We start from the raw sequence: 12,274 nt of genomic DNA on the forward strand, positions 1-12,274 counted from the left end.
AAATGTGATCGCATGGTACGTACCGAATTCACTTAATACCGTGCGTACTTAATAGATATACTGTAAAATACACATAAATGCTGAAAAAATGAACCTTATTCACATCGCTTTACAACTAACCTATGTGGTCGGATCGGAGTTGCGACATTCAGGTCCCCGCACTCTGCGGCAACGGACGGCGTGCCGCACGTAGAGACGCTGGCGGGCGCCTCGGACGGAGCGGCCCTGGCGGGCGTAGAGACGCTGGCGGGCGCCTCGGACGGAGCGGCCCTGGTGGGCGCCTCGGACGGAGCGGCCCTGGCGGGCGCCGCGGGCGTAGAGGACCAGGAGTAGGCCAAGGTCTCCGGGTGACTGAGGAGACGAACAGGAGTGGATTGAACATGGGACTGCATGGCAATGAACAGCATGGAACTGCGCCAAGGTCAGTAAAGCACAAGACGGACGCATACTGCTGATGCATGATGACCGATACATAAACACAATGCCCTGAAAAGAAACCAACCAGATATTTTGAAAAGTTTACACATTGTCTTAGTGCGTAAGCTGTTAGAGTCTCAGACCAAAAAGCTGTCAGAGTCTCAGACACAGGCCGCGAGCTACAAATCCACTGGAGGGGAGGGGAGGGAGGGAGGGAGGGAGGGAGGGAGGGGGAGGAGAAGCGGCCGCTGCGGAACAGCCGGACGTCCCAATCGACTTCGCCAGCGCCAGAAGCGCGATCGGGCGTCGGGTGGGGACGATGGTCGACGCGAGAACAGGAGCGTCCCACCCCCACCCGGCGCCCACACCGGGCCACAACGACCTGTCCCGCTGGGAGGCGTGTACCCTCTCCCAGCTGCGGACGGGCGCGTCGCCGCTCACGCGGGACGTCGCCCACCGCCTAGGCTTGGCGGTGAACGCGGCCTGCCCTGCGTGCGGCGAGCCGGACAGCGCGGCCCACCTGTTGACCGACTGTCCGGCCTATGAAGCTGCGCGACGCCGCCGCTGGGGACTCGACCCGAGCCTGGGGGACGTCCTCGGCGGACCGGCGACGTTGGTGATAGAATTCATCCGGGCTGTCCGGCGAGTCGACCCTCCGATCGACCCTCCGAGAGAGAGAGAGAGAGAGAGAGAGAGAGAGAGAGAGAGAGAGAGAGAGAGAGAGAGAGAGAGAGACTGACAGAGAGAGAGAGAGAGAGAGAGAGAGAGAGAGAGAGAGAGAGAGAGAGAGAGAGAGAGAGAAAGAGAGAGAGAGAGAGAAAGAGAGAGAAAGAGAGAGAAAGAGAGAGAAAGAGAGAGAAAGAGAGAGAAAGAGAGAGAGAAAGAGAGAGAGAAAGAGAGAGAGAAAGAGAGAGAGAGAGAGAGAGAGAGAGAGAGAGAGAGAGAGAGAGAGAGAGAGAGAGAGAGAGAGAGAGAGAGAGAGAGAGAGAGAGAGAGACTCGTCGCATCTAATAAACTGGCCGCTGGAAGATACTTTCATCACCTGCAGACAATTAATACAAACGGCACATGACATCCAGATAATGAACTGCACAAGTATCACCCTACAGCTGAGTTATGTAGGCACAAAGTTGCATTGCAATAGGTACACTCAATGGAATAGAGCAATCCAGTTTCAGAAAAAAATCATATAAATGGGTCCAGAAAGATAATGATGGAGAAATGATTCAACAAAGAAACAAGTTGAGAACACAAGAAGCAGGTTCCCTAAAAATAATTGTATCAGTGTTATCGGTGAAGTTGTCTGACACACAATGACAAAAATAACAAAAAGACAGAAAGTGAGTGTATGATTACTCTAAATTTACCTGGACAAAACTAATCAGTAATAGCTCACCTCCGTGACTCTCCGCCCTGCGTGGCTACATCAGGCGAGGTGCCATGCAGAAGGGCGCTGGTCGGCACCGCAGACAAAGCGGCGCTGGCGGGGACCGCAGACGAAGCGGCGCTGGCGGGGGCCGCAGACGAAGAGGCGCTGGCGGGCGTAGAGGACCAGGAGTAGGCCAAGGTCTCCGGGTGACTGAGGAGACGAACAGGAGTGGATTGAACATGGGACTGCATGGCAATGAACAGCATGGAACTGCGCCTAGGTCAGTGGAGCACAAGATGGACGCACACTGCTGATGCATGATGACCAATAGATAAACACAATCCCCTGAAAAGAAACCAACCAGATTTAGGAAGGGTGTACACATTGTCTAAGCGCGTGTATGTAACACACGCCACTGGTCCAGCTGTGACCAGCTGCTGTATTACTTTTTACTTTTTGGGACCTCCGCTGTTCCTACGACGTCATTTGGAAGCAATACCTAATTTGGCATGCTTAAAGTGCGGCAGATGTTGCGCGCAATGCAGCATATATCACCAGGTGTTACCAAACGTTTTAGTAAAATATTTTAAAATCGTCAGATCTGCGCTGACGTCACACATTCAGAGGGGGACATTCAAAAACATTAGCCCTTCTGAATCCAAGTGCTGCAACTTTGAGATCAAATATTTTCGATTTGAAGCATTTTTCGATGTTGTGAGTACCCAAACCGGTAATTGCACGCCAGGGACCCCAATCTTGCTATCTCAACTGAAAACTAATGCTAAGGTGGGATGGTCACTTAAAGGAGAGGGCTGCATAACATATTAGCAGCCGCTGGAAATTATCTTCATATGCAAACCATTCAACATACAAACAAAACATGATATTTTAATGAAATACACTTCTTATTAGCCTAGAGCTAGGCACAAAGTTGCATTTTTGTACATCCCATGGCATATAGCAATTCTATCCATGAAAAAGTACATAGTTTGGTTTGTAAAGAGACTAAGGGATACAGATTCAACAAAGAAACAAGGTGAGAAGTGAGAACAAATACAAATGGGTCCCCTGGACCCTCATCCCTGAAAATATTATGTTGATTGGTGAGGCGACTCTGATGATGTGGCATGAACATGATATTTCTGAATTTACCTGGACAAAACTAATCAGTAATAGCTCACCTCCACTCTCCGCCCTGCGTGGCTACATCAGGCGAGGTACCATGCAGAAGGGCGCTGGTCGGCACCGCAGACGAAGCGGCGCTGGCGGGGACCGCAGACGAAGCGGCGCTGGTCGGCACCGCAGACGAAGCGGCGCTGGCGGGGACCGCAGACGAAGCGGCGCTGGCGGGGGCCGCAGACGAAGCGGCGCTGGTCGGCACCGCAGACGAAGCGGCGCTGGTCGGCACCGCAGACGAAGCGGCGCTGGTCGGCACCGCAGACGAAGCGGCGCTGGCGGGGACCGCAGACGAAGCGGCGCTGGCGGGGGCCGCAGACGAAGCGGCGCTGGTCGGCACCGCAGACGAAGCGGCGCTGGCGGGGGCCGCAGACGAAGCGGCGCTGGCGGGGGCCGCAGACGAAGCGGCGCTGGTCGGCACCGCAGACGAAGCGGCGCTGGCGGGCGTAGAGGACCAGGAGTAGGTCAAGGTCTCCGGGTGACTGAGGAGACGAACAGGAGTGGATTGAACATGTGATTTAATGGTTGTGAACAGCATTGAAATGTACCCATTTCAGAGCAGAAACGCATACTAATTGGTGCGTGATGATGTTTGTAATGTGATGGTGTGTGGAACGGTGATATGATGATGTGCTGAGCATATACCCGTTGGTCATTAGAGGGTAGTGATTGATTAGGATATTGCAATCCCTGTGAAAGGAGGAAAATGGATTAAAACATATTTGCAAATGTACACAAAATTACCCTCCCACCTTCAAAAAAGTTAATGAATTGGCATGACAGTGATGTCGCTCGGTTCAGAAAAAGCGAAAAAGAATATCTACCAAATTTCACTGAAAAATATTCACCGGTTTTCAAGATATTAGACTTTTACTTTTGTTTACTTTTTGGGATCTCCGCTGTTCCTAGCGACTTTATTTGGAAGCAATAGTTTGGCAGCTGAAAGTGCGGCACTTGCTGCGCGCAAAGCAGCATATACCACCGCATGCTATCAAACGTTTTAGTCAAAACATTTAAAAATCGTTAGATCTGCGCGCTGACGTCACACATTCAGAGGGGTATCAAATGCATTAGCCCCTCTGAATCCAAAGTGCTGCAACTTTGAAATTAGATATTTCGATTTGAGGCATTTCTCGATGTTGTGAGTGCTCAAACCAGTAATTGTGAGCCAGGGACCCCATTTTGGCTATCTCAACTCAAATCTAATGTTAAGGTGGGAGGGTCCCTTTAACAAAGATGTCAAAGGTGAAGGTCTCGAAATAAATAACGAGTGAGTATGAAATGTCATAATTCTTTCATTCAACGTCATTTATTAAGTTGTCTAAATAAATATCAATGGATAATGAAATACATTTCATACTCATTTGTTATTTATTTGATGTCTTCCATGTCTTGTACTAATTGAGTTCAGTTAGTTCCAGCTTCCAACAAGGACTCTGCAGGGGTCAGCCTGTCGCTCGTTTGTTTACAGCCCTATCCTGATTTGCAATATTTTTGACCACACTTTCATTAGGGTACTGGGTAGCATAGTATGTCTGAAAGGTGGCCAAAAAGATGGCAAATCAGGATAGGGCTGTAAAACAAGTGAGCAACAGGGTGACCCCTGCATGTGCAGAAGTGAAAGGATTTAGATTACTTCCAGATATGTGGAAAGGACCTTACTGACTAGTGACTGGGTAAGATACATAACCATTCCATAAGGGTACCTACTGGGTAGCATAGTATGTCTGAAAGGGGGGGCCAAAAAGATCAGATGGCAAAGCATAGAAATGTGTCCCAAATAAAGAAATCAACAATTGACAGTGAAAGGCAAAGCTCTATGATATAAACACTATCAATGGCAAACATTGGCAGCACTACCAAGTGCTTATCAGTTGCTGGTAATCCTCACCAGACAATGCTGACATGCAGAGCATTTTCAGATCCGGAATGGCGCTGGCTCTCCTGGAAGAAAACAAAATAGTCATTAATTGATGTTGAAAGAAAGCAAAGTAATCATTAGGTATTAGGTAATTATTAGGTACGTAATAGTTATCATTTGGCCGGACGGCAACCATCATAAGGATTATAAGGAGGCACATTTATTTTTTATAAATTTAGTCCGAACCTTTTGAATGGAAGGATTCTCAAGGACAGAGCCACCGCTAAGCAGAGCTCGTTGCGATGGCTCTGCCCTCTACCCTCCGATCGTGCAATTCCTGGTGCATGGCAGAATTTAGAGTCAGAAGTTTAACTACGCACATAGCCGCGCACGGCCGGTCCCCTCACTGACTTCGCCTGGCTACGGCCTGCCACCAACCGCAACCATACCCGCCAGGAGGCTCATAAACATCGAGCGCCCGTCGCGCTTCGAACCCGGACCGTCATACCGGGACACGAGCTCTCACCTCGCGGAGTCCAACGCTCTACCGACTGAGCTACAGGACCAGCTTTATTTATGAGTTTGTTTAGGTCAGGTTTGGTTTGGTTTGGTTTGGTTTTGTTTGATTTGATTTGGTTTGGTAACTGGTTAGGCTAGAAACTACTAGGAGTATCTCCAAGTAGCGCGGACCCAAAATGCAGAGTGAGATATACCTAGTGGCTACAGTTTTTGCGCACTCTCCGTAGAAGCCTGCCCAAACGGTCTGAGGAATATTCCCTGGGATTCTCTTAGCAGACATCACCCGAGCTGCCATATCCAGTTAGGTAGGTTGGTATTTGTAGGTTGGTAGGTTAGGTTGTAGGTTGGTAGGTTAGGTTGTAGGTTGGTAGGTTGTAGGTTGTAGGTAAGGTAAGGTCAGGTTAGATATTTTGTTATATATTTAACCATGAAAGACAATTGTTGCGCAAGTGAGACATAGATATGGCAGCTCGGGTGACGTCTGCAAAGAGTACCTGATCCCCGATGAAAAAACGAAACCGCCCATCCGAACGCAGCATGTGTCTGCCCCAACCAGATCTTGTCGAACCCTGCCACGTTTTGCAGACTGGATCGCTCTCCCAAAAATAGCAGAATCGTTGTCATTTTTAGCACATTGACAAAATAGCATATGATAAAAATGACTGATTGACCAAACCTCCCAGACTGATACAAATTCCTGTGATCTGCACAGCACAAGAGTAAATTCACACTGCAAACATCAATGGAGAGCCCAGCTATGAGCCAACACATCAGTCAAGTAATCTCACCTGAACAATTTTCATCTGCGACCTGCCATAGGAAATACACTTATGACACAGGTATCGTCCAGCAAGCTTGCCAGGGTCACCCATTCCCAGGGCCTGAATGACGACTTCGAAACGTACTTGGAACCAATCTTGTTCAATTTTGGCACTTCCGACTCACTTGAAATCATGCGTGCCCCCCATATGCACAACGCCGTCTTCTGCCGTCAATTCATCTTGAAATTTAGAAGCCAAGGCGTGCAAGCGCTCAAATCTCGGGCAACATGGCGTCCAAATGGCGTCGGCGACGGAAGTGGCGCACGTCGCCATTCTAATATACGGTTTATAACAAAAACGAGATAGTTTTCCGACAAATTTAGCCATTTTCCGTAAAACATACAGAGGTAATGAGGTATATCAATCGAAAGTCAATACGCTAATCTATCTCAATCAACAACTTGTAGAGGCCAGCTCCCTCCCATTTTTCAACTACCTCTTTACCATAGTGCCTTTTTTCATTCAGACATTGAAGCCTTTAGGGGCGAATTTCGCCTTTTTCCGTAGAACCTTAAGCTTAATGAAAATTAACATCTAACAGACAATTAAATACTGGTGCTAATTTTAATTTTTATAGAGGCCAGCTCACTCTAGATTTTTTATAGGAACGCTCTGTCTAAGGGCCATCACTTCTTATCAAGCACAAAATGGCACTTTGAAAAGCGATAATTTAATGTTTTTCTGTTGTTTTCCAAAAAGTTCATATCAAGAGAATGCAAAAATCAATTTCATTTCTAAAAACATCAGAATTAAGTAGGTTCACTGCCTAGATACTGAGATATCCGAGGCTTCCTGAAGGCATGATGTCATACCGTGAAATTACAAATTTCTTGGCAAGAACGAATTTTAATGAGGATAACTAAAATATGTCTTTATTAAATCGCGAAACATAAGTAATAGCAAAGTATTAGGAAAATCTGTAAAGTAGTTACGTAGCAAGTATCTTGCAAATCATGCTAGCACTAGTTGTCAAGACCTGAACCCGTTGCCTTCATGTTGAAGGAATTTTTCGGTGTTACCTAGTGTTTTTATATACCTTGAGCCCTCAGGTCTTTGGGTAATTTCTGGGGGGCCTTGGTAACAACTGGATTTCCATTACGTCATGGGTGATGATGTCACACCACGGGTGACGTTTCACTGCTGCTGCTGCTGTCCACGGAGGGCAGCGTTTGTGAGTGGAAAACAGTAGCAACATTGTAAATGAAGGCAGTATTGGCGCTTATGCTACATATGAAATTTATAACAACATATTGATATTGGTGAATGTTTATTTTTGTTACTTTTCATAAACCCTCCATTTCAGAGGGTCTGCATGCAAAATTTCTGTTATTTTTTAGAGTCAAGCTATTGTACTAAGGGATTTATTTTGGCAATTTAGTCATTTGTTAGGTTATAAGGCTGCAGAAACTTTTAGTTGAGGTTGGTATCCATTATCCAGTTGCAGCTATAATCGTGTCATATTTTGTATCATTTTCTGAACATGTAAACACCTACCTATATGAATTCAAATTTTGTGATTGTAGAAAAGCAGTTACCCTCACATTGCAGCGGGGATTAGAACAATTAACCACACTTGTTATACAAAAAGCCTGTTTGCCATCAATTTTGGGAATCCAAATTGGGTATTGGTAAGGTAGATGTAGCACAAGCTGCCCGATGCACGAGAATGGGTCTTTCTAACCAAACCTTACCTAACCTGACCTACAACCTACAGCCTTAAACCTAAAATTTACAACCTACGACCTAGTCCTACGGTATGGCATATCACAACAGCTTGTGCTACGTCTGCTAGTGCTACCATGACCCAACTTTGTGCCAATTCATACCAACTTGGGATGACAGTCACTGCAGATGACAGATGTGTGCTGACCATGCAGGTCTTTGTTACAATTGCAATTCTATTGTGTTACAGGTTCGGCGTTCTACAGCTGCGACCCGCCATGGCTGGGCCACCGCAGCGGCATCACCTTCAGGGTGGACCTGCCCGTGGCCACCCGCCGGTCGGACCCGCCTGCAGTCCGCAGGGAAGCTGCCCTGCGAGCCATTGCAGAGCTCCCGCACCCGGACGTCACTATCTGGTCGGACGGCTCGGCTCGCGGCGGACGGAACAGGGCGGCGCAGGCGCTGATCCAGTTCCACCACCTCAACAGAGAAGAGACCGTGCGCGCTCCTGCAGGGGCGGTCTGCTCCAGCCTAAGAGCAGAACTGACCGCCATGCGCGAGGCGTTCGCGGCTGTGGCCGGCCTGGAGGACGGGGAGTTGGCATCGACCAAGTCGGTCCGCCTCCTCACCGACTCAAGGTCTGGGCTCCAACTACTTGGCCGCGGCCCAGCTAACCAGACCATGGCCCTGGCCGCCGAGTGTGGAGGCTGCTGAGTGCTGAGCACCCTCACCGAGAACGGCACCGAGACGGTGCTCCAGTGGGTGCCAGGCCATGCCGGGCTGGACGGCAACGAAACCGCCGACCTCCTGGCTGGCGAGGCCACGGCGGGCGACCAAGACAGCGCACCGATCGACCTGTCGAGTGCGCGGGCCGCCGTCACGCGCCATGTCCGGGAGCTGTCGCGACAGAGGGCAACCGCTGCCCACCCGCACCCGGACCCCACGCCTGGCCACGACTCCCTGGCGCGCTGGGGTCGGTGACGCTGTCCCAGCTGAGGACCGGCACATCACCGCTGACCCGTGACACGCTCCACAAGATTGGCCCGGAAGCCGACGACGAATGCCCCGCGTGCGGGGAGCCCGACCGCGCGGCGCACCTACTGACCGATTGTCCGGCCTATGAGGCGGCCCGCCGCCGCCGCTGGGGTGTCGACCCTCGCCTGGTCGACGTCCTCGGCGGCCCGGCGACGAAGGTCGTCACCTTCATCGAGGATGTTGGGCGGACCGAGCCGCCGCTCGACCCGCCTGCGCCGCCGCCCCCCTGAGCGGGTTGGCAATGGGATGCAGAAGAAGAAGAAGCAACTGCCAGCGCGCCACGGCGGCGAAGCCGAGTTCCGCCGCTGGACCGCCCGCGCAATGGCCAGCACAGACAAGAGACAACCGAATCACAACACCTACAATTACGTTATTATGGTATTGACATTGTTACAATTAACCCTGCTCTTTCGAGCGTGGATGCACGCTGAAATTGTCGCATAATTCCATGCAGCTTCCACCCTTCTGCAATACAAAGTTTGAATACAAAGTAGTCTTACAATAGGTTTAGAACTTATGTGCAGATTGTCGATGCTGGTTGACTTGATGATTGGAATTGTGTTTATCTGTTTATCTGTTTTGACTTAAATATGGCCATGTACTATGGCCTACCTTGGGAAGTGTCTCTGATTTCAACAAAACATTTTTCATCAGGATACGCTGCAGGGTACATAGTACATACGTAGTGAAAATTTGAGCATGTATGGGTGCGCATGTGGAGATGTAGACTGCGAATGAGACGGACTACGACGGTTTTTGAACCAATTAAATCTGATTGACAACATAATGTAGGATTAAAAACTGACTGTCAGAAGAATATTCACAGAATATTCACTTCACCCAGTACAACGAAAAGGGAAAGTCAGGAAACAGGCAGGGTACATCTCGAAGATCAATCAAATTGCAGGTGCCGATTGGTTATGGATCATGTAGCTCAATGTACTGCCTTGTGCTGCTTTATTGATTGAAATTGCTTCCAGCTTGTATTGAAAGAAGTCATTATGGAAGAATTAAAAAGGTTCTTGAAAAATTTAAATACTTTGAATTGATATTTATGCAGAATTATACACCCGTATCATTCTTTACATGTCAATATTTGTATATTCTAGCATAAAGAAAATAGTGGCCTCAAGTTTCTAGAAATATCTGATTTTACTCTCAGAGCCACTGCAGATCCCTAAAAAGTTAGGAGCCGTCTTCATTATTGAATGTATAAACCCAAATAAATTATCACTGCTCAAAAGTGGAAGAAATGACAAATGAAATAAAGTTTTCCTACAGCGTTGCAATCCAGATTTCAAGATAGTGATGGGCGCACTAGAAAGCAAGTAAAAGTACTCCACAAGGCAAAAGTAAGGAACAAGAATATCCTTATACTGTTTCAGAATTCGGTAACAAACATTTTTTGTGTGTTTTAAATACCCGAACAAATCGATTCCAGAATCAGTCTTGATAATATTATATGGTTTTTGTATGGTGTTGGTGGTACTTGAATGACCAAAGTCAGTACATGTCCATCACCTTTCGATATTTCCGTGGTGCTCGTTCCCATTTCATAGCTGCTCACGGTGTTTTCTGCTGACGTCATATGGTGCTGCTCCACTAGCGCCACCATACGGCGTCAGCTGGCGAATTATCCAGTTAATACCAGAGCCCTTTCTGGGTAATCTCAACACTGAATGGTGGGTGATGCTTGTATTTCGGTGATTTTTGGTTTTTAGAAGTTTAAACACGATTAAACACGATGCTTGGCCTTAGGTCGGGTGAGTCATGATATGCCAATTCTAAGTTTAGGGATCATCAATTTTCTGCTGATTTGATATTTAAATCAGCTTTTTTATATTTATATGATTTTGTAATGCTGAGGCGATGGTCCCTAAGAATTTGTGATAACTGAGAAGCATTATTTTGCCCATGATGCCTTAACCAGGTCCAGTGGTAACTGGTAACTGGCAGGTACGGCCAGCTACTGCAATGTTAAGTGAGGTGCCAGTAGTGGTTATAAGCTTTGCATCTGTATCTTAGGAGCTATCTATGATACCACCATGAAACTTGGAATGTAGCTTACATGTGCCATCCTTCTTGCAGCTCATATTTTGCTGGCTTCTCTCAATCACTCATCAATGGGTCTGTTCCCGTCGCTCCTCCCAAAAAATCTCGGATGAGGTTGGATTAGCTTGGAGGAGAGCCGTTTCAGAGGAGCCACGGGAACATTTTCGCGAGGAAATCAGCTGTTTGCGGGCTGTAACGGTCGGCGATTTATGGCGCGCAAACATAAATCAAGAGATAACAATCGCTTTCTAATAAAATAACCTTAGATTAATATCAAACATTACTATTTAAAGATATCCAATCGTCATCAGTCACTAAAATCATTTCCACTTCCCTCAAATCTCATTTATAAACAATTCACATTTGTATTACGTGCGCCAAATATGTCTACGCAGAGCCTCCTCCAAAAAACCAACTTTCGTTTGGGATGAGGGAGGAGGCAAATAGTGGTGGTGAGATGTGAAATCAAGATGAGCTTGGAGGAGCTTGGAGGAGCGACGGGAACGATTTTTTGAAACGAGAGGAGGTTAGAGGAGCTTGGAGGAGGTTAGAGGAGCGACGGGAACAAACCCAATATCTAAAGATTCGCAGTTAAAGCCATCTGTTGAGATTGGTAGAACCTCAAATTACATAAGCAGTGGGCTGTAACTACCTTGGATTCTGCGCATCTGATATTGGAAGCAAGTTGAAATCCAATTTGCTTCCAACATGCAAATATCTGTGCATGGAAAATTCCATCCCCACTCACAATGCAGCATTCATCTAAAACATCTTTCTTGGCTTCAGCTTGGTGGCTGTGGAGTCAGGAGTGTGGCACTCACACTGACTGAGTTCCTAACATTGACTATATGTGGTAAAGTCTGTTTATGTGATTGGGATCAATATGATAACTGAGTATTTCAATGGAACCATCAAATCAATTTTACTGATACTACCATCTAAATTGTTTTGTTTTTTCAAGCTTCAACTCCACTTGTGTGTGCCATCTAATTTTTTTTCATGGTTCACCTCCACTTGTACTGCATAGACATGTCATTGCTTGTTTTACATCTGCCTCAAACTAAGCTGCTTATATGCTGCTTATTCAATTCACATCCCTGTGTATTTTCTCCCTTTGAAATTGTTGGCACACCTATTTACACCTAGCATGTTTAGGAAACAAGGAATATTTATGTAAGCATGTTTGATAAATTTGTGTCATTCAAGGTCTGTCTTCTCTGCGCTCAAGAGTATCGAAAGCTAGAGTGCACCTGTGTCCAGTGCTGGCTGAACGGCGGCGCCAGTACAGCTGCGGCGACCGTTATGTGCCGCTCTCGGACATCCGAGCTGGCTCGACTACAATCGCCAGAGGACCAGCGCCGA

The 12,274-nt window shown here is 47.5% G+C and overlaps 1 long non-coding RNA gene across 1 annotated transcript; it reads right to left on the bottom strand.

Moving 5' to 3' along the window:
- Nucleotides 1-1,622: 1,622 nt before the first annotated feature.
- Nucleotides 1,623-6,252, bottom strand: LOC122386329. The gene is made up of 3 exons (XR_006257362.1): nucleotides 6,131-6,252; nucleotides 4,854-4,906; nucleotides 1,623-3,652 (listed from the first exon to the last, which is right to left on the bottom strand). It is a non-coding gene; the product is annotated as an uncharacterized LOC122386329 (long non-coding RNA).
- Between the last annotated feature and the right edge of the window lie 6,022 nt (nucleotides 6,253-12,274).

Source organism: Amphibalanus amphitrite, unplaced genomic scaffold, assembly GCF_019059575.1.
Source record: "Amphibalanus amphitrite isolate SeventyFive unplaced genomic scaffold, NRLGWU_Aamphi_draft 000247F_arrow, whole genome shotgun sequence".
NCBI lineage: Eukaryota > Metazoa > Arthropoda > Thecostraca > Balanomorpha > Balanidae > Amphibalanus > Amphibalanus amphitrite.